Source organism: Salmo trutta, chromosome 27 (assembly GCF_901001165.1).
Source record: "Salmo trutta chromosome 27, fSalTru1.1, whole genome shotgun sequence".
Lineage (NCBI taxonomy): Eukaryota > Metazoa > Chordata > Actinopteri > Salmoniformes > Salmonidae > Salmo > Salmo trutta.
Genome location: NC_042983.1, coordinates 2,411,991 through 2,431,809, shown reverse-complemented (window position 1 = coordinate 2,431,809; position 19,819 = coordinate 2,411,991).

The following is a 19,819-nucleotide window of genomic DNA, read 5'->3' as shown; positions in this document are numbered from 1 at the left end:
GGCAGCAGCCTCGCTGTGATAGTGATGACTGTTTAACAGTCTTATGACCTTGAGATAGAAGCTGTTTTTCATTCTCTCGGCCCCAGCTTTGATGCACCTGTACTGACCTCACCTTCTGGATGGTAGCGGGGTGAACAGGCAGTGGCTCGGGTGGTTGTTGTCCTTGATTATCTTTTTGGCCTTCCTGTGACATCGGGTGATGTAGGTGTCCTGGAGGGCAGGTAGTTTGCCACCGGTGATGCGTTGTGCAGTCCGCACCACCCTATGGAGAGCCCTGCGGTTATGGGCAGTGCAGTTGAAGTCCACGATCATCTCATTTGTTTTGTTTGACGTTGAGTGAGAGATTGAGTGAGTGGCCCGTCAGGAAGTCCAGGACACAATTGCACAGGGTGGGGTTGAGACCCAGGGCCTCAAGCTTAATGATGAGCTTGGAGGGTACTATGGTGCTGAATGCTGAGCTGTAGTCAATGAACAGCATTCTTACATAGGTATTCCTCTTGTCCAGATGGGATAGGGCAGTGTGCAGGCAATTGTATTGTCTGTGGACCTATTGGGGCGGTACGCAAATTGAAGTGGGTCTAGGGTGACAGGTAAGGTGGAGGTGATATGATCCTTGACTAGTCTCTCAAAGCACTTCATGATGACAGAAGTGAGTCCTAAGGGGCGATAGTCATTTAGTTCAGTTACCTTTGCCTTCTTGGGTACTGGAACAATGGTGGCCATCTTGCAGCATGTGGGGACAGCAGACTGGGATATGGAGAGATTGAATATGTCCTTAAACACACCAGCCAGCTGGTCTGCGCATGCTCTGAGGATACGGCTAGGGATGCCGTCTGGGCCGGCAGCTTTGCGAGGGTTAATACGTTTAAATGTCTTATTCACGTTGGTCACGGAGAAGGAGAGTCCTTGGTAGCAGGCCGCGTTGGTGGCACTGTATTATCCTCAAAGCAGGCAAAGAAGGTGTTTAGTTTGTCTGGAAGCAAGACGTAGGGGTCTGTGAAGTGGCTGGTTTTCTTTTTGTAGTCCGTGATTGACTGTAGAACCTGCCACATACGTCTCGTGTCTGAGCTGTTGAATTGCGACTCCACTTTGTCTCTGTACTGACATTTCGCTTGTTAGATTGTATTACAGAAGGAATAACTACACGTTTTCTTTATTTATTAACCCCTCCACCACTCCCTCTCTTCGGAGGACAATAATATATTTTTACAGCTTTTCTGCTACATATACATATATATATATATATATATATATATATATATATATATATATATATACATACACACACACACACACACACACACACACACACACACACACACACACACACACACACACACATATTGCATAACTAGACTGTTTGTATTTGGCCAAATTCCCAGTCACCTTTCCATGGTTAAATGCGGTGGTTCGCACGTTCAGTTTTGCGCGACTACCGCTATCTATCCACGGTTTCAGGTTAGGGTAGGTTTTAATAGTCACAGTGGGTACAACATCTATGCACTTCCTTATAAACTCACTCAACGAATCAGCGTATAAATTGATATTATTCTCTGAGGCTACCCGGAACATGTCCCAGTCAGCGTGATCAAAACAATCTTGAAGCGTGGCTTCCGATTGGTCAGACCAGCGTTGAATAGTCCTTAGCACGGCTACATCCTGTTTGAGTTTCTGCCCATAGGAAGGGAGGAGCAAAATGGAGTCGTGGTCAGATTTTCCAAAGGGAGGGCCTTGTATGCATCGCGAAGTTAGAGTAGCAGTGATCCAGTGTTTTGCCAGCGTGAGTGCTACAATCGATATGCTGATTATTTTACTAATAATCAGCATTATAATAATCTAATAATCAGTATTACTATTTTCTACATTGTAGAATGATGAACACATCAAAACTATGAAATGTCACATATGGAATCATGTAGTAACCAAAAACAAAGTGTGAAACAAATCAAAATATATTTTATATAATGAGATTCTTCAAAGTAGACACCCTTTGCTTTGATGACATCTTTGCACACTTGGCATTCACTCAACCAGCTTCAAGGGGTAGTCACTTGGAATGCATTTCAATTAACAGGTGTGCCTGTGCGAGCTTATGTTCCGAAGCCATTGCGTTGCTATAACTGTCAAAGGTTTGGGCATGTGGTGGCGGTGTGTAAAGGCAAAAGGAGATGTGTGAATTGTGGGGGAGAACATGCATATGGGGAATGTCGAGACGTGGCCCGGTTAAAAAGTGCTGTAACTGTGGGGACGCCCATAGTGTGGCATATGGGGGTTGTGCAGTGATGAAAAGACAGGTGGAAGTGCAGCAGGTGCGGAGTGAGTGTAAAATCTTGAATGCAGAAGCAACGACGGTAGTTCACGCAGAAACAAGCGGGGCACCTAGAAGAGCAGGTATTCCAGGACAGATCGGGATGCAGGTTGGGAGTGATGTAGGGAGCAGAATATGGGAGAACACAAGACTGGTAGTAGACATGAGGAAGGTTGTTACATTTTTGACAGCAGCAATGAATTGCACAGAATAATAAACAATCTAAGACTAAGAAGACACAGATCATAGTGGAGCAGGCAGTGAAGTATCTTAAGTTCCCATAATTGACATGGGAAAATGTACAGGATGACCTCAATAAGATTGAGAGTCAGTCCTGCCAGGAATCATGTATGGGTTAATTTTCATAATAGTGTTAATCTTTCAATGGAACGCCAGAAGTTTGATGGCTAATGGGCAAGAGTTCAAATCGTTTCTTGAGGAGTTACCAGCTTAAACCTACTCTAGATTTCGTAATAAGTTGCAGTCCATAGAGATAGGGTGGCAGGTGGAGAGTGTGCTACCTTTATAGAGCAGTGGATCCCATATACACTACTGGTAAAACGTTTTAGAACACCTATTCATTCAAGGGTTTTTTTGTATTTTTTTCCCTACATTGTAGAATAATAGTGAAGACATCAAAAACTATCAAATAACACATATGGAATCATGTAATAACCAAAAAAGTGTTAAACAAATCAAAATATATTTAATATTTGAGATTCTTCTAATAGTCGCCCTTTGCCTTGATGACAGCTTTGCACACTCTTGGCATTCTCTCAACCAGCTTCATGAGGTAGTCACCTGGAATGCATTTCAATTAACAGGTGTGCCTTCTTAAAAGTTAATTTTTCAATCAGTTGTCTTGTGACAAGGTAGGTGAGGTATACTGAAGATAGCCCTAGTTGGTAAAAGACCAAGTCCATATTATGGCAAGAACAGCTCAAATAAGCAAAGGGAAACGACTGTCCATCATCACTTTAAGACATGGTCAGTCAATTCAGAAAATTTCAAGAACTTTGAAAGTTTCTTCAAGTGCAGTCACAAAAACCATCAAGCGCTATGATGAAACTGGCTCTCATGAGGACCGCCACAGGAAAGGAAGACCCAGAGTTACCTCTGCTGCAGAGGATAAGTTCATTTACCAGCCTCAGAAATTGCAGCCCAAATAAATGCTTCACAGAGTACAAGTAACAGACACATCTCAACATCAACTGTTCAGAGGAGACTGTGTGAATCAGGCCTTCGAGGTCGAATTGCTGCAAAGAAACCACTACTAAGGGACAATAATAAGAAGAGACTTGCTTGGGCCAAGAAACACGAGTAATGGACATTAGACCAGTGGAACTTTGTCCTTTGGTCTGCAGTCCAAATTTGAGATTTTTGGTTCCAAACACTGTGTCTTTGTGTGGGTGAATGGATGATCTTCGCATGTGCTTTTTCCACCGTAAAGCATGGAGGTGGTGTTATAGTGTGTGTTTTTCTGGTGACACTGTCTGTGATTTCTTTTTAAATTCAAGGCACACTTAACCAGCATGGCTACCACAGCATTCTGCAGTGATACGCCATCCCATCTGTTTTGGGCTTAGTGGGCGTCATGTATCCCCCGGTACTGCTGCTTATCCCGTTCACCAGCTCCGGAGGTCTACGTCACCGGCCTTCTCGGCGTAACTGAACTGGATCATTACCACCAACCCCGGACTGTCTCGTCTCATTATGCACACCTGGTTCCTATTCCCCCTGATTAGTATGTGTATAATTGTGCCCTCTGTTCCCCATTGTCCTTGTCGATTATTGTTCCAGGTCCGTTGGTCTTGTGAGTACCTGTGCTCTGTGGTATCGGCTTTCATGCTACGTTTACTGTACGTTGTATTACGGTTTACATACCGTGTTAGTGTGCACTTGTTATTACGGGTCTCGTCCCATGTATTTATTAGAGCTTTACACCTCACTCTTTGGTTTGGGTTACAGTCCTGTGTGACATACATGAATACATACGTTTGTTTTGGGCTTCATCCGCTATTTTTGGGTAGTGAAATAAAAAAAATGACTTTGTATTCCTGCGCCTGTTCTCAAATCAGTATACAACGTGACAGTGGGACTATCATTTGTTTTTCAACCAGACAATGACCCAACACACCTCCAGGCTGTGTAAGGACTATTTTACTAAGAAGGAGCGTGATGGAGTGCTGCATCAGATGACCTGGCATCCACAATCCTCCGACCTCAACCAAATTGACATGGTTTGGGATGAGTCGGACCGCAGAGTGAAGGAAAAGCAGCCAACAAGTGCTCAGCATATGTTGGAACTCCTTCAAGACTGTTGGAAAAGCATTCCAGGTGAAGCTGGTTGAGAGAATTCCAAGAGTGTGCAAAGCTGTCATCAAAGCAAAGGGTGGCTATTTGAAGAATCTCAAATATATTTTGATTTGTTTAACACTTTTTTTGGTTACTACATGATTCCATGTGTTATTTCATCGTTTTGATGTCTTCACCATTATTCTTGTTCAAATATTTTTTTATTGAACACACAAGAATGGTGTATAGGTATTTTGTAGAAGAGACAAGTATGCAATTCTTATATAAACATAAAAGAGCAGACAGATACAAAAAGACCCAGAGTTATAGGTACAAACTAAATAATACAAAATAAGACATAGAGAACAAGGACACGTAAATAGAAAGAGGGCAGATGTCACCCCCCATATCCAATTCCACACCAATAACCATACAAGTTAGAGCATAGAGCAAAGCGGGGAGTAGTGTACACTCCGCAGCATGACATTTATCACACATAGGGGATGTATCTGGAAATATCCTATGCAGCTTAGTTTTGGAATAGTGTAATACCTTGAATTGTATGAGACGATGTCTGGAGTTAATTGAGCAGGTGTGGAAATACTCCAAGCCATCTTCCCAGTCTGCCACAGAAATGTCAGACCCTAGCTCTTCCTCGCATTTTGCCTTAAAGGCATCTGTAGAAGGTGTGCTGACAGATTGAAAAGCGTCATACAGACGGGATATCAGTTTGCCTGAGGTGGGACAAATATTTATGCATCCGTTAAACATGGAAATCTAGCATTTCCAAATGTCGGAAGATGTTTTCCAACAGGCTCTAATCTGTAGGTATCTGAAAAAGTTACTTCTGGGAAGACTATAGGCTTCCCTCAGCAAATCAAAGGAGGCAAAGGTCCCATATATATATAGGACCTTTCCCCTATGGTATTGACCCCTAGCTCTCTCAATCACTCAAAAGATATTATCAAGGTTAGAGGCGACAAAGGAGGGATTCCTTGCAATAGGGAGCAGGAATGATGTTGGTCTAAGGTCAAAATTAACCTTAATTTGCTTCCAGATACAGACTGCGCTATCTATAATAGGATTGTTACTATAAATTGACATCTCCAAATTGACTGGAGACAAAATCGCAGGGCCAATAGAGAAGGGGTGGCAAACTCAAAAGTGAGTATTCTCGCACAGGGGTTCCTATATAGAAGCTGGGTCCATTTTTTGAAACCTTCCCCCATATAACATTTCTGTAGGACCGTAAATAGATAGGACCACTCAACTTGGTCAAAGGCCTTTTTTGGCATCAAGAAATATAACGGAAAGGTCCACGTTGGGTAACCTCTGAGAATACATAATGTTGAAAACGCCTTAGATTGAAGAATGATTTTGTTTGGGATAAAGCCGGTCTGGTCCGAATTATAAGTGAAATAATCTGTCTGTAAACAATTGTTGGAAAAATTACTTGTGTCATACACAAAGTTGATGTCCTAACCGACTTTCCAAAACTACACACACACACACACACACACACACACACACACACACACACACACACACACACACACACACACACACACACACACACACACACACACACACACACACACACACACACACACACACACACACACACGAGGCTGGTGGGAACCTACTGGGAAGAACGGGCCTGTGGCAATGACCGAAGCGGAACGGCACAAAACTCCAACATGATTTCCAGGTGTCTGATGCCACTCCATCTGCCCCGCCTCAACTATTACCACAAGCCCCCTGCAAAAAAAGAAATAAAAAGTATGACAATAATAATAATAATAATTACAATAATAATAATAAGTAAGAATTGAGAAATAATTAACGAAACAAAAATGTAATGATATAAGGATATCCATCCGAAAGTGTCAATGATCAAACCTGGCAAGCCACTCAAACAGGCATCGCTCTAAACTCCAACGACAGGTCAGTCTTCCAGCCAGTATGAAAGTGAAATGAAAGCACCGATCGCCCTCCAGTGGCCGGATCAGCATCTTACATGTCAAGGAGCAACAATAAAACTTTAGTCGGCAGCCCTTGCTGAAACAGTTAATAGGATTTCACCCACTACGGCACAGTATGGATTCGAGTCCATGAGCAGACCCTAACACGCAATGACAAGGCGCTCTAAGCCATACGGGGGACTGGTGTATATTCCCGGATAAACTTCTCTCCGTCCAAAACCGAGGAGAGCCAAATCTTTTCACCAGAAGGAGGGGTAATTCTGAGTCTGGCAGGGAAGAGCAAGGCTCGGTGAAGATGGAGTTTGGTCATGACCAGTGGCGATTTTAGCATGTAAATCTTGGTGGGCAAAAAAAAAAAAGGTTTTAGATACATGCCAGCAAAGACACTACACAATACATGAATTGCACTATAACGGCGACAAGCGGTGCCACAAACTGTTAGGGCCTACATAAAGCTGTCCCGACAGCAAAGCTTTCTTTTTAGCACCATGGAGTGAATCCTTTCCACCGCTACACCTAGCTATCAGCGGAGCCTTGTCTGGCAGCGAAACAATTCATTTACTGCCTTTTTTTAAAAAGCATAGCTGATATGGCTGACTTGCTTAACCTGTTACATCTAGGGGGCAGTAATTTCACGGCTGGATAAAAAACGTACCCGATTTAATCTGATTATTAGTCCTGCCCAGAAACTGGAATATGCATATAATTATTAGCTTTGGAGAGAAAACACTCCAAAGTTTCTGAAACTGTTTGAATGGTGTCTGTGAGTATAACAGAACTCCTATGGCAGGCAAAAACCTGAGATGCTTCTGTTCAGGAAGTACCCTGTCTGAACATTTCTTGCCCTTCTTTATTATCTCTGTCGTTTACAAAGGATCTCTGCTCTTACGTGACACTTCTCACGTCAACAATGGAGTCTCACAGCCCGGGAAAAACAGGAATGATGTCATTCAAAGCCCTGGCTGAAGCACACGAGAGCAAATGCTGAGTGGTCAGTCAATGGACTAAGCCTTAGGCGCGTGACACGCCCCGCCCCCGGCTTTTGGTTTTTTCCTCAGTTTACAGACAGGCAGATTCCCGGTCGGAATATTATCGCTTCTCTACGAGATAAATTGCATAAATATTGGTTTTAAACAGCGGTTGACATGCTTCGAAGTACGGTAATGGAATATTTCGAAATTTTTTGTCATATTTTGCGTCATGCTCGTGGCCGAGATTTAGCGTTGGGATAGTGTCTAGAACGCACGAACAAAACGTCGCTGTTTGGATATAACGATGGATTATTTGGGACCAAACCTACATTTGTTATTGAAGTAGAAGTCCTGGCAGTGTATTCTGATGAAGAACAAGCAAGGTAAGAACATTTTTCTTATAGGAAATGTGATTTTGGTGAAGGCTACACTGGGTGGGTGTCTAAATAGCTAGCCCTGTAACGCCGGGCTATGTACTTACATTATTGCAAAATGTGCTTCATCCGAAAAGCTATTTTAAAATCGGACATATCGAGTGCATAGAGGAGTTCTGTATCTATAATTCTTAAAATAATTGTTATGCTTTTTGTGAACGTTTATCGTGAGTAATTTAGTAAAATCACCGGAAGTGTTCGGTGGGAATGCTAGTTCTGAACGTCACATGCTAATGTAAAAAGCTGGTTTTTGATATAAATATGAACTTGATTGAACAGACATGCATGTATTGTATAACACAATGTCCTAGGTGTGTCATCTGATGAAGATCATCAAAGGTTAGTGCTGCATTTAGATATGGTTTGGGTTTATGTGACATGATATGCTAGCTTGAAAAATGGCTGTGTGATTATTCCTGGCTGGGTACTCTGCTGACATAATCTAATGTTTTGCTTTCGCTGTAAAGCCTTTTTGAAATCGGACAGTTTGGTTAGATAAAGGAGAGTCTTGTCTTTAAATAGCTGTAACATAGTCATATGTTTGAAAAGTGTAAGTTTTCGGATTTAGAGGAGTTTGAATTTCGCGCCCCGCCCATCATTGGATATTGGAGCAGACGTTCCGCTAGCGGAACGTGTAGATGTAAGAAGTTTTAAACAAATGTGGTTTCTACTGACAATTGAGATGTACAAACTATGGCATAAGGGAACAATGAGTGGATAAGAGGCATTACGTAATTTTTATTAAGACACTAATGAGCGAGCGATGACGGACGTAGTCAATATTACTATGTTGTCAGCACTTTTGAAATGTACAGTGACAGAATGCAGAACATGGGCTGCTCTTACAGTATTTTCCCTGTACACCAAGTCAGATAAAGGGGGCATATGAGCAGACAATGAAACCTCTTACAATATTAGATTGACATCTCAAAAACAGGTTATTGGCTACATGTGCAGCACCACCGAGTCAGAACAGTAACGTTAGGTGAAATTAATGTGAAAATAGACCAAATTATTAGTGAGGCACATGGGCTACTAACAGCTTACTACACAACATACCCTTAGTATTACTTTCTTAGCTACAGTATACATATCTTCCTTGCATATTACATAATTTATGCAGCAGCATACAATACATTTTTGGACTCACTTTGGCTTGTGATGTGCTCACTTAAACATGAAGGTGGCGCAGTGGTTTTGTCATCAAACTTTGTCATCAAAGTCTGGCATTCTCTGGATTCATAGTTAGCCACTGATTCCTTCCAAAGAACTCCTTGTTAAATTTGCGATTTCCAACTTGTGTAATCTTTATGTCCAATGGCCGATGAGCACCGATACGTTTTATCTATAATTTCTAGTCATTATTTTTCTTCATTTAACCTCTATGGGACCGGCGGGACGAATTCGTCCCACCTACGTAACAGCCAGTGTAATCCTGTGGCGCGATTTTTAAAACGTTTGAAATGCTATTACTTCAATTTCTCAAACATATGACTATTTTACAGCTATTTAAAGACAAGACTCTCGTTAATCTAAAGACACTGTCCGATTTCAAAAAGGCTTTACAACGAAAGCAAAACATTAGATTATGTCAGCAGAGTACCCAGACAGAAATAATGAGACACCCATTTTTCAAGCTAGCATATAATGTCACAAAAACCTAAACCACAGCTAAATGCAGCACTAACCTTTAATGATCTTCATCAGATGACACACCTAGGACATTATGTTATACAATACATGCATGTCTGTTCAATCAAGTTCATATTTATATCAAAAAATAGCTTTTTACATTAGCATGTGACGTTCAGAAAAAGCATACCCCCCGCAAACTTCCGGGGAATTTACTAACAATTTGCTAAATTACTCACGATAAACGTTCACAAAAAGCATAACAATTATTTTAAGAATTATAGATACATTACTCCTCTATGCACTCGATATGTCCGATTTTAAAATAGCTTTTCGGATGAAGCACATTTTGCAATATTCTGAGTACATAGCCCAGCCATCACGGGCTAGCTATTTAGACACCCGGCAAGTTTAGCCTTCACCAAAATCACATTTCCTATAAGAAAAATGGTCTTACCTTTCCTGTTCTTCGTCAGAATGCACTCCCAGGACTTCTACTTCAATAACAAATGTAGGTTTGGTCCCAAATAATCCATCGTTATATCCAAACAGCGGCGTTTTGTTCGTGCGTTCTAGACACTATCAAAATGCTAAATCACGGTCGCGCGCATGGCGCAGAACGTGACAAAACATTTCTAAATATTCCATTACCGTACTTCGAAGCATGTCAACCGCTGTTTAAAATCAATTTTTATGCAATTTATCTCGTAGAAAAGCGATAATATTCCGACCGGGAATCTGCAATTAGCTAAACAGCCGAAGGAAAATACTCCACGGGGTCAAATCGCGCACGCGCCTAATTCTATTGTCCTCTGATGGGACACTTGGAAAAGGGGATTCTGTGTTTCAGCCTGAGGCTGCCTCGTCATCGTTCAGGTTTTTCCCGGGTTCTGAGAGCCTATTGGAGCCCTAGGAATTGTCACATTACAGCTAAGATCCTGACTCTTCAATAAACAGAAGCAAGAACAACAACACCTTGTCAGACAGGGTACTTCCTGCATGAAACCTTCTCAGGTTTTTGCCTGCCATAGGAGTTCTGTTATACTCACAGACACCATTCAAACAGTTTTAGAAACTTTAGGGTGTTTTCTATCCAAACCTGAACAATAATATGCATATTCTAGCTTCTGAGTTGGTGTAGAAGGCAGTTAAAAATGGGCACATATATTTTCCAAAATTCTCAATGCTGCCCCCTAGCCCGTAGAGGATAACAAGGATTAAAAAGGATTTGTCAGTAGATTGTCGACTTGATCTATGATGACTGAATCTATGATATGGCGCTGACAGAGATGGTCGCCTCGCTTCGCCTTCTTAGGAAACTATGCAGTATTTTGTTTTTTTTTGTATTATTTCTTACATTGTTACCCCAGGAAATTTTAAGTCTTATTACATACAGCCTGGAAGAACTATTGGACATAAGAGCAGCGTCAACTTACCAACATTACGACCAGGAATATGACTTCCGAAGCGGATCCTCTGTTTGGACCACCACCCAGGACAATGGATTGGATCCCAGTAGGGCGACCCAAAATAACGGCGCTGCAGAAGGGGCAGACGGAGCGGTCTTCTGGTCAGGCTCCGTAGATGGGCACATCGCTCACCGCTTCCGAGTATACTAATTTCCAATGTCCAGTCTCTTGGCAACAAGGTAGACAAAATTTGAGCAAGGGTTGCCTTCCAGAGAGACATCAGAGATTGTAACATTAGAGTCGGTACAGCCACCCAGTTTCTTCACGCACCGTGCCGACAGAAACAAACATCTCTCTGGTAAGAAGGGCAGGGGTGTATGCCTTATGATTAACGAGTCGTAGTGTGATCATAACAACATACAGGAACTCAAGTCCTTTTGTTCACCTGACCTAGAATTCCTTACGATCAAATACTGACCGCATTATTGACAAAGAGAATTCTCTTCGATTATAATCATAGCTGTGTATATCCCCCCCCCAAGCTGACACCTCGACGGCCCTGAAAGAACTTCATTGGACTCTATGTGTCAAGGCTGGCTCAAGGAAGCAGGAGAGGTAGAGTCAAGTGCAGGAGACAGTAAATTCTTGAACACACTTTAATTCAAGAAAACTGTTATGGCCGTCAGAAAATAGGGACGCAGCCCTTAAATACTTCTGTGGTGGTAAAACACAAAAAAACCAACCACAGGCAGAGGGGGGAAAAAACACACGTTCCTCAAGCACACAAACCCGACAAGGAACATAATCACGCACAAACACAGACATACTACGCTAAACTAAATAACCCCCCCTACTAATAACTAACCCAAAACAGGTGCTTGCCTACCTAGACCTAACCAACAGAAAGTGAAACAAAAAGGATCGATGGCAGCTAGTAGGCCGGCGACAACGACCGCCGAGCCCCGCCCGGTCGAGGGGGGGTGCCACCATCCGTCGGTGTCATGACAGTACTCCCCCCCTGACGCGCGGCTCCTGCAGCGCGCCGACGCCGACCTCGAGGATGCCGGCGCAGGGCGATCCGGATGGAGGCTGTGGAACTCCCGGATGAGCGCTGGGTCCAATATGTCCTCCACCGGGACCCAACACCTCTCCTCCGGGCCGTACCCCTCCCAGTCCACGAGGTACTGCAGGCCCCTCGCCTGGCGTCTGGAGTCCAAGATGGACCGGACTGTGTACGCCGGGGGCCCCCCGATGTCCAGGGGGGGTGGAGGGACCTCCAGCACCTCATCTTCCTGCAGCGGACCAGCTACCACCGGCCTGAGGAGAGACACATGAAACGAGGGGTTAATACGATAATAAGAAGGAAGTTGAAATCTGTAACACACCTCGTTTATTCTCCTCAGGACTTTAAATGGCCCCACAAACCGCGGACCCAGCTTCCGGCAGGGCAGGCGGAGGGGCAGGTTCCGGGTCGAGAGCCAGACTCTCTCCCCTGGGGTGAACACGGGGGCCTCGCTGAGGCGCCGGTCAGCGCTCGCCTTTTGTCACTCCCTGGCTCGTTCCAGGGATTCCTGCACAGCATCCCAGGTCTCCCTTGAGCGCTGAACCCATTCCTCCACCGCAGGGGCCTCCGTCTGGCTCTGATGCCATGGCCCCAGGACCGGCTGATAACCCAACACACATTGGAATGGCGACATGTTGGTAGAGGAGTGGCGCAAAGAGTTCTGAGCCATTTCGGCCCTGGCAGTAGGACCGCAAAAACCTGCCCACCTCCTGGTTTACCCTTTCTACCTGCCCATTACTTTCGGGGTGAAACCCTGAGGTCAAACTGACCGAAACCCACAGTCGCTCCATAAACGCCCGCCACACTCGGGACGTGAACTGGGGACCTCGATCTGAGACGATATCCTCGGCACCCCGTAGTGCCGGAAGACGTGGGTGAATAAGGCCTCCGCGGTCTGCAGGGCCGTAGGAAGACCGGGTAAAGGAAGCAGACGGCAGGACTTAGAGAACCGGTCCACAACAACCAGGATCGTAGTGTTGCCCTGAGACGGCGGGAGATCGGTCAGGAAATCCACCGCCAGCTGGGACCATGGTCGCTGTGGAACCAGGAGGGGCTGTAATTTCCCTCTAGGCAGGTGCCTGGGAGCCTTACTCTGAGCACACACCGAACAGGAGGAGACATAGTGCCTCACGTCCCTCACCAAGGTGGGCCACCAGTATCTCCCACTAAGACCACACACTGTCCGCTCAACCCCTGGGTGACCCGAGGAGGGAAGCGTGTGCGCCCACCGAATCAAACGATCGCGAACACCGAGCGGAACGTACTTACGACCCACTGGACACTGCGGAGGAGTAGCCTCCGTCCGTAACGCCCGCTCGATGTCCGCGTCCACCTCCCAGACCACCGGTGCCACCAGACAGGAGGCTGGAAGTATGGGAGTGGGATCGGTGGACCGTTCCTCGGCGTCATGGAGACGAGACAGTGCGTCGGCCTTAGTGTTCCGGGAACCTGGGATATACGAGATATTAAACTGAAATCTAGTAAAGAACATCGCCCACCTGGCTTGACGCGGGTTCAGTCTCCTCGCCGCCCGGATGTACTCCAGATTGCGGTGGTCAGTCCAGATGAGAAAAGGGTGATGCGCCCCCTCAAGCCAATGTCTCCACACCTTCAGGGCTCTGACCACAGCCAACAACTCCCTGTCCCCCACATCATAGTTACGCTCCGCCGGACTCAACTTCCTAGAGAAGAAGGTGCAGGGGCGGAGCTTGGGGGGGGTGCCCGAGCGCTGGGATAGCACGGCTCCTACCCCAGCCTCGGACGCATCCACTTCCACTATGAAGGGCAAAGAGGGGTCCGGATGCGCCAGCACCGGAGCGTCGGTGAACAAAACCTTCAGACGACTAAAGGCCCTGTCCGCCTCCGCGGACCACCGCAACCGCACCGGGCCCCCCTTCATCAGTGAGGTAATGGGAGCCGCCACCTGCCCAAAGCCCCGGATAAACCTCCGGTAGTAATTGGCAAATCCCAAAAACCGCTGCACCTCCTTCACCGTGGTGGGAGTCGGCCAATTACGCACGGCTGAGATGCGGTCACATTCCATCACTACCCCTGATGTGGAAATGCGATACCCCAAGAAAGAGACGGCTGGTTTGGAAAACTCACATTTCTCAGCCTTGACGTATAGGTCATGCTCCATCAGTCGCCCAAGCCCTTTACGCACCAGAGACACATGCTCGGCGCGTGTAGCGGAGTAGACCAGAATGTCATCGATGTACACCACTACACCCTGACCGAGCAGGTCCCGGAGAATCTCGTCCACAAAGGATTGGAAGACTGCGGGAGCATTCTTTAACCCATACGGCATGACGAGGTACTCATAATTGCCAGATGAGGTACTAAATGTAGTTTTCCACTCGTCCCCTCCTCGGATACGCACCAGATTATACGCACTCCTGAGATCCAATTTGTGAAGAAGCGCGCCCCGTGAAATGACTCTATCGCCAATGCGATGAGAGGTAGTGGGTAACTGAAACCCACTGTGATGGCATTTAGACCTCTATAGTCAATGCACGGGCGCAGACCTCCCCCCTTCTTCTTCACAAAAAAGAAGCTCGAGGAGACGGGTGAGTTAGATGGCCGAATGTATCCCTGCCTCAAAGACTCAGTGAGGTATGTTTCCATAGCCACTGTTTCTTCCTGAGACAGGGGATAAACGTGACTACGAGGAAGTGCAGCGCCCACCTGGAGGTTAATCGCACAGTCTCCTCGTCGATGAGGTGGTAATTGGGTCGCCTTCGTTTTACTGAAGGCGATAGCCAAATCGGCATACTCTGAGGGAATGTGCACAGTGGAGACTTGGTCTGGACTCTCCACCGTAGTCGCACCGATGGAAACTCCTATGCACCTGCCCGAGCACTCATTTGACCACCCCTTAAGAGCCCTCTGTCCCCACGAAATCTTAGGGTTGTGAGTGGCTAGCCAGGGAATCCCTAGAACCACTGGAAACGCTGGGGAATCAATGAGGAAAAGACTAATCCGCTCCTCATGACCCCCCCGCATTACCATGACCAGTGGCACAGTGACCTCCCTGACCAGCCCTGACCCTAGCGGTCGACTATCTAGGGCGTGCATGGGGAAGGGTTGGTCCAACTGGACCAGGGGAATCCCTAACTTAGCCGCGACCCCACGGTCCATAAAACTCCCAGCCGCGCCTGAATCGACTAGCGCCTTAAACCGGGAGTGAGGGGAGAAACAAGGAAAAGACACTGACACATACATGTGACGGACAGAGACTCGTGGACTATAGAGGAGACTAATGGTTGAGACTAGTAGACTATAGAGGAGACTAATGTTGAGACTAGTGGACTATTAAACAGACTAATGGTTGAGACTAGTGGACTATTAAACAGACTACTGTTGAGACTAGTGGACTATAGAGGAGACTAGTGGACTATAGAGGAGACTAATGTTGAGACTAGTGGACTATAGAGGAGACTAATGGTTGAGACTAGTGGACTATAGAGGAGACTAATGGTTGAGACTAGTAGACTATAGAGGAGACTAATGTTGAGACTAGTGGACTATAGAACAGACTAATGGTTGAGACTAGTGGACTATAAAACAGACTAATGGTTGAGACTAGTGGACTATAGAGGAGACTAATGGTTGAGACTAGTGGACTATAGAACAGACTAATGGTTGAGACTAGTGGACTATAGAACAGACTAATGGTTGAGACTAGTGGACTATAGAACAGACTAATGGTTGAGACTAGTGGACTATAGAACAGACTAATGTTGAGACTAGTGGACTATAGAACAGACTAATGGTTGAGACTAGTGGACTATAGAACAGACTAATGGTTGAGACTAGTGGACTATAGAACAGACTAATGGTTGAGACTAGTGGACTATAGAACAGATAGAACAGACTAATGGTTGAGACTAGTGGACTATTAAACAGACTAATGGTTGAGACTAGTGGACTATAGAGGAGACTAATGGTTGAGACTAGTGGACTATAGAGGAGACTAATGGTTGAGACTAGTGGACTATTAAACAGACTAATGGTTGAGACTAGTGGACTATTAAACAGACTAATGGTTGAGACTAGTGGACTATAGAGGAGACTAATGGTTGAGGCTAGTGGACTATAAAACAGACTAATGGTTGAGACTAGTGGACTATAGAGGAGACTAATGGTTGAGACTAGTGGACTATAGAGGAGACTAATGTTGAGACTAGTGGACTATAAAACAGACTAATGGTTGAGACTAGTGGACTATTAAACAGACTAATGTTGAGACTAGTGGACTATTAAACAGACTAATGTTTGAGACTAGTGGACTATAAAACAGACTAATGTTTGAGACTAGTGGACTATAGAACAGACTAATGGTTGAGACTAGTGGACTATAGAACAGACTAATGGTTGAGACTAGTGGACTATTAAACAGACTAATGGTTGAGACTAGTGGACTATAGAGGAGACTAATGGTTGAGACTAGTGGACTATAGAACAGACTAATGGTTGAGACTAGTGGACTATTAAACAGACTAATGGTTGAGACTAGTGGACTATTAAACAGACTACTGTTGAGACTAGTGGACTATAGAACAGACTAATGGTTGAGACTAGTGGACTATAGAACAGACTAATGGTTGAGACTAGTGGACTATAAAACAGACTAATGGTTGAGACTAGTGGACTATAAAACAGACTAATGGTTGAGACTAGTGGACTACAGAGGAGACTAATGGTTGAGACTAGTGGACTATAGAACAGACTAATGTTTGAGACTAGTGGACTATTAAACAGACTAATGTTTGAGACTAGTGGACTATTAAACAGACTAATGTTTGAGACTAGTGGACTATAAAACAGACTAATGTTTGAGACTAGTGGACTATAGAACAGACTAATGGTTGAGACTAGTGGACTATAAAACAGACTAATGGTTGAGACTAGTGGACTATAAAACAGACTAATGGTTGAGACTAGTGGACTATAGAACAGACTAATGGTTGAGACTAGTGGACTATAGAACAGACTAATGGTTGAGACTAGTGGACTATAGAACAGACTAATGGTTGAGACTAGTGGACTATAGAACAGACTAATGGTTGAGACTAGTGGACTATAGAACAGACTAATGGTTGAGACTAGTGGACTATTAAACAGACTAATGTTGAGACTAGTGGACTATAAAACAGACTAATGTTTGAGACTAGTGGACTATAGAACAGACTAATGGTTGAGACTAGTGGACTTTAAAACAGACTAATGGTTGAGACTAGTGGACTATAGAACAGACTAATGGTTGAGACTAGTGGACTATAAAACAGACTAATGGTTGAGACTAGTGGACTATAAAACAGACTAATGGTTGAGACTAGTGGACTTTAAAACAGACTAATGGTTGAGACTAGTGGACTATAGAACAGACTAATGGTTGAGACTAGTGGACTATAGAACAGACTAATGGTTGAGACTAGTGGACTATAAAACAGACTAATGTTTGAGACTAGTGGACTATAGAACAGACTAATGGTTGAGACTAGTGGACTTTAAAACAGACTAATGGTTGAGACTAGTGGACTATAAAGGAGACTGATGGTTGAGACTAGTAGACTTTAAAACAGACTAATGAATGGGTAAACGCCAACGTTTGGGCACAGGGCCTTCTTCAGGGAGATATCAGCATGGTTACGGCTTCACAGGCCCTCACCTCACAGAACACACAGGCCCTCACCTCACAGAACACACAGACCCTCACCTCACAGAACACACAGACCCTCACCTCACAGAACACACAGACCCTCACAGAACACACAGACCCTCACCTCACAGAACACACAGACACTCCCCTCACAGAACACACAGACCCTCACCTCACAGAACACACAGGCCCTCACCTCACAGAACACACAGACACTCACCTCACAGAACACACAGACACTGACCTCACAGAACACACAGGCCCTCACCTCACAGAACACACAGACACTCACCTCACAGAACACACAGACACTCACCTCACAGAACACACAGACACTCACCTCACAGAACACACAGACACTCACCTCAACGCTGATCACAACCCCAACCACCACACTACAACACACCCCTCTCTCTTTCTTACTCTCTCATTCTCTCTTTCTTGCTCTCTCTCTTGTTCTCTGTTTCTCTCTCATTCTATCTCATTCTCTCGTTCTCTGTTTCTCTCATTCTATCTTGTTCTCTCATTCTCTTTCTTTCTATCTCTCTCTATCTCATTCTCTCTCTCTCTTTCTCTCATTCTCTCTTTCTCTCTTGTTCTCTCTTTCTATCTCATTCTCTCTCGTTCTCTCTCTCCCTCCCTCCCCCTCTCTTTCTCTCTCTCTCTTTCTTTCTTTCTCTCTCTTTCTCTCTTGTTCTATGTCATTCTCTCGTTCTCTCTTTCTATCTCTATCACATTCTCTCTCTCTTTCTCTCCCCCTCCCCCTCTCTCTCTCCCTCCCCCTCTCTGTCTTTCCCTCCCCCCCTTTCTCTCTCTCATTTTAATGTGGTAAAATACATTTTTCTTTCTTTGTTTCTGTTTACTTTCCTTTTCGTCCTTTACCTCTTCGTTTCCACTTTTAGCTATTTAGATTTTTTTCTGCCGTTAGAAAATTACCAGGAGTCGTGGAGGGTTGTTGAGGGTCAGAGGGGTTGTCTATAGGAGATGATGTGTTGTCGTGCTTACAATGCCAAGATGGCTGAACTCAGAGCGAGAGAGACAGAGAGACAGAGAGAGAGAGAGACAGAGAGAGAGACAGAGAGAGACGGAGAGAGACAGAGTGACATAGAGAGAGGGAGAGAGACGGAGGGAGTGACAGAGAGAGAGGGATAGAGACAGAGAGAGTGACATAGAGAGAGACAGAGAGAGTGACAGAGAGAGAGAGAGAGACAGAGAGGGTGACAGAGAGAGAGAGACAGAGAGAGTGACATGGAGAGAAAGAGAGAGACAGAGAGAGTGACACAGAGAGAAGGAGAGAGACAGAGAGAGTGACAGAGAGAGAAAGAGAGAGACAGGGAGAGTGACATAGAGAGAGACAGAGAGAGACAGAGAGAGTGACATAGAGAGAGACAGAGAGAGAGAAAGACATAGAGACAGAGAGAGAGAGAGAGTGACATAGAGAGAGAGAGAGACGGAGAGAGAGAGAGTGACAGAGAGACAGAGAGAGAGACAGAGAGAGAGACATAGAGAGAGACAGAGAGAGAGAGACATAGAGACAGAGAGAGAGAGAGAGCAGCAGGGCTGGACAGAGTGACTGTCAGACTAAAGAACAGTAATATAGTTACTCTACTAGCGTCATAGGGAACATATGTGGCCGTATAATCTCCATGTGCTCGTTTCCATGCTCCCTCTCTCCCTGTCGAGATGCACTGCACCGCTGGTTTGTGGGCCTCTAAAGTGCCCCCTGTAATGTGTGTGAGATAATACAATAGAATAAGAAAGAGATTTATGTAATGTATGGTGTTGTACTGTATAGTGATGTACTGTATAGTACTATATAGTGGTGTACTGTATAGTGATGTACTGTATAGTGTTGTACTGTAAAGTGTTGTACTGTATAGTGATGTACTGTATAGTGATGTACTGTATAGTGTTGTACTGTAAAGTGTTGTACTGTATGGGGTTGTACTGTATAGTGATGTACTGTATGGTACTATATAGTGGTGTACTGTATAGTGTTGTACTGTATGATGTTGTGCTGTATAGTACTGTATAGTGTTGTGCTGTATAGTGTTGTACTGTAT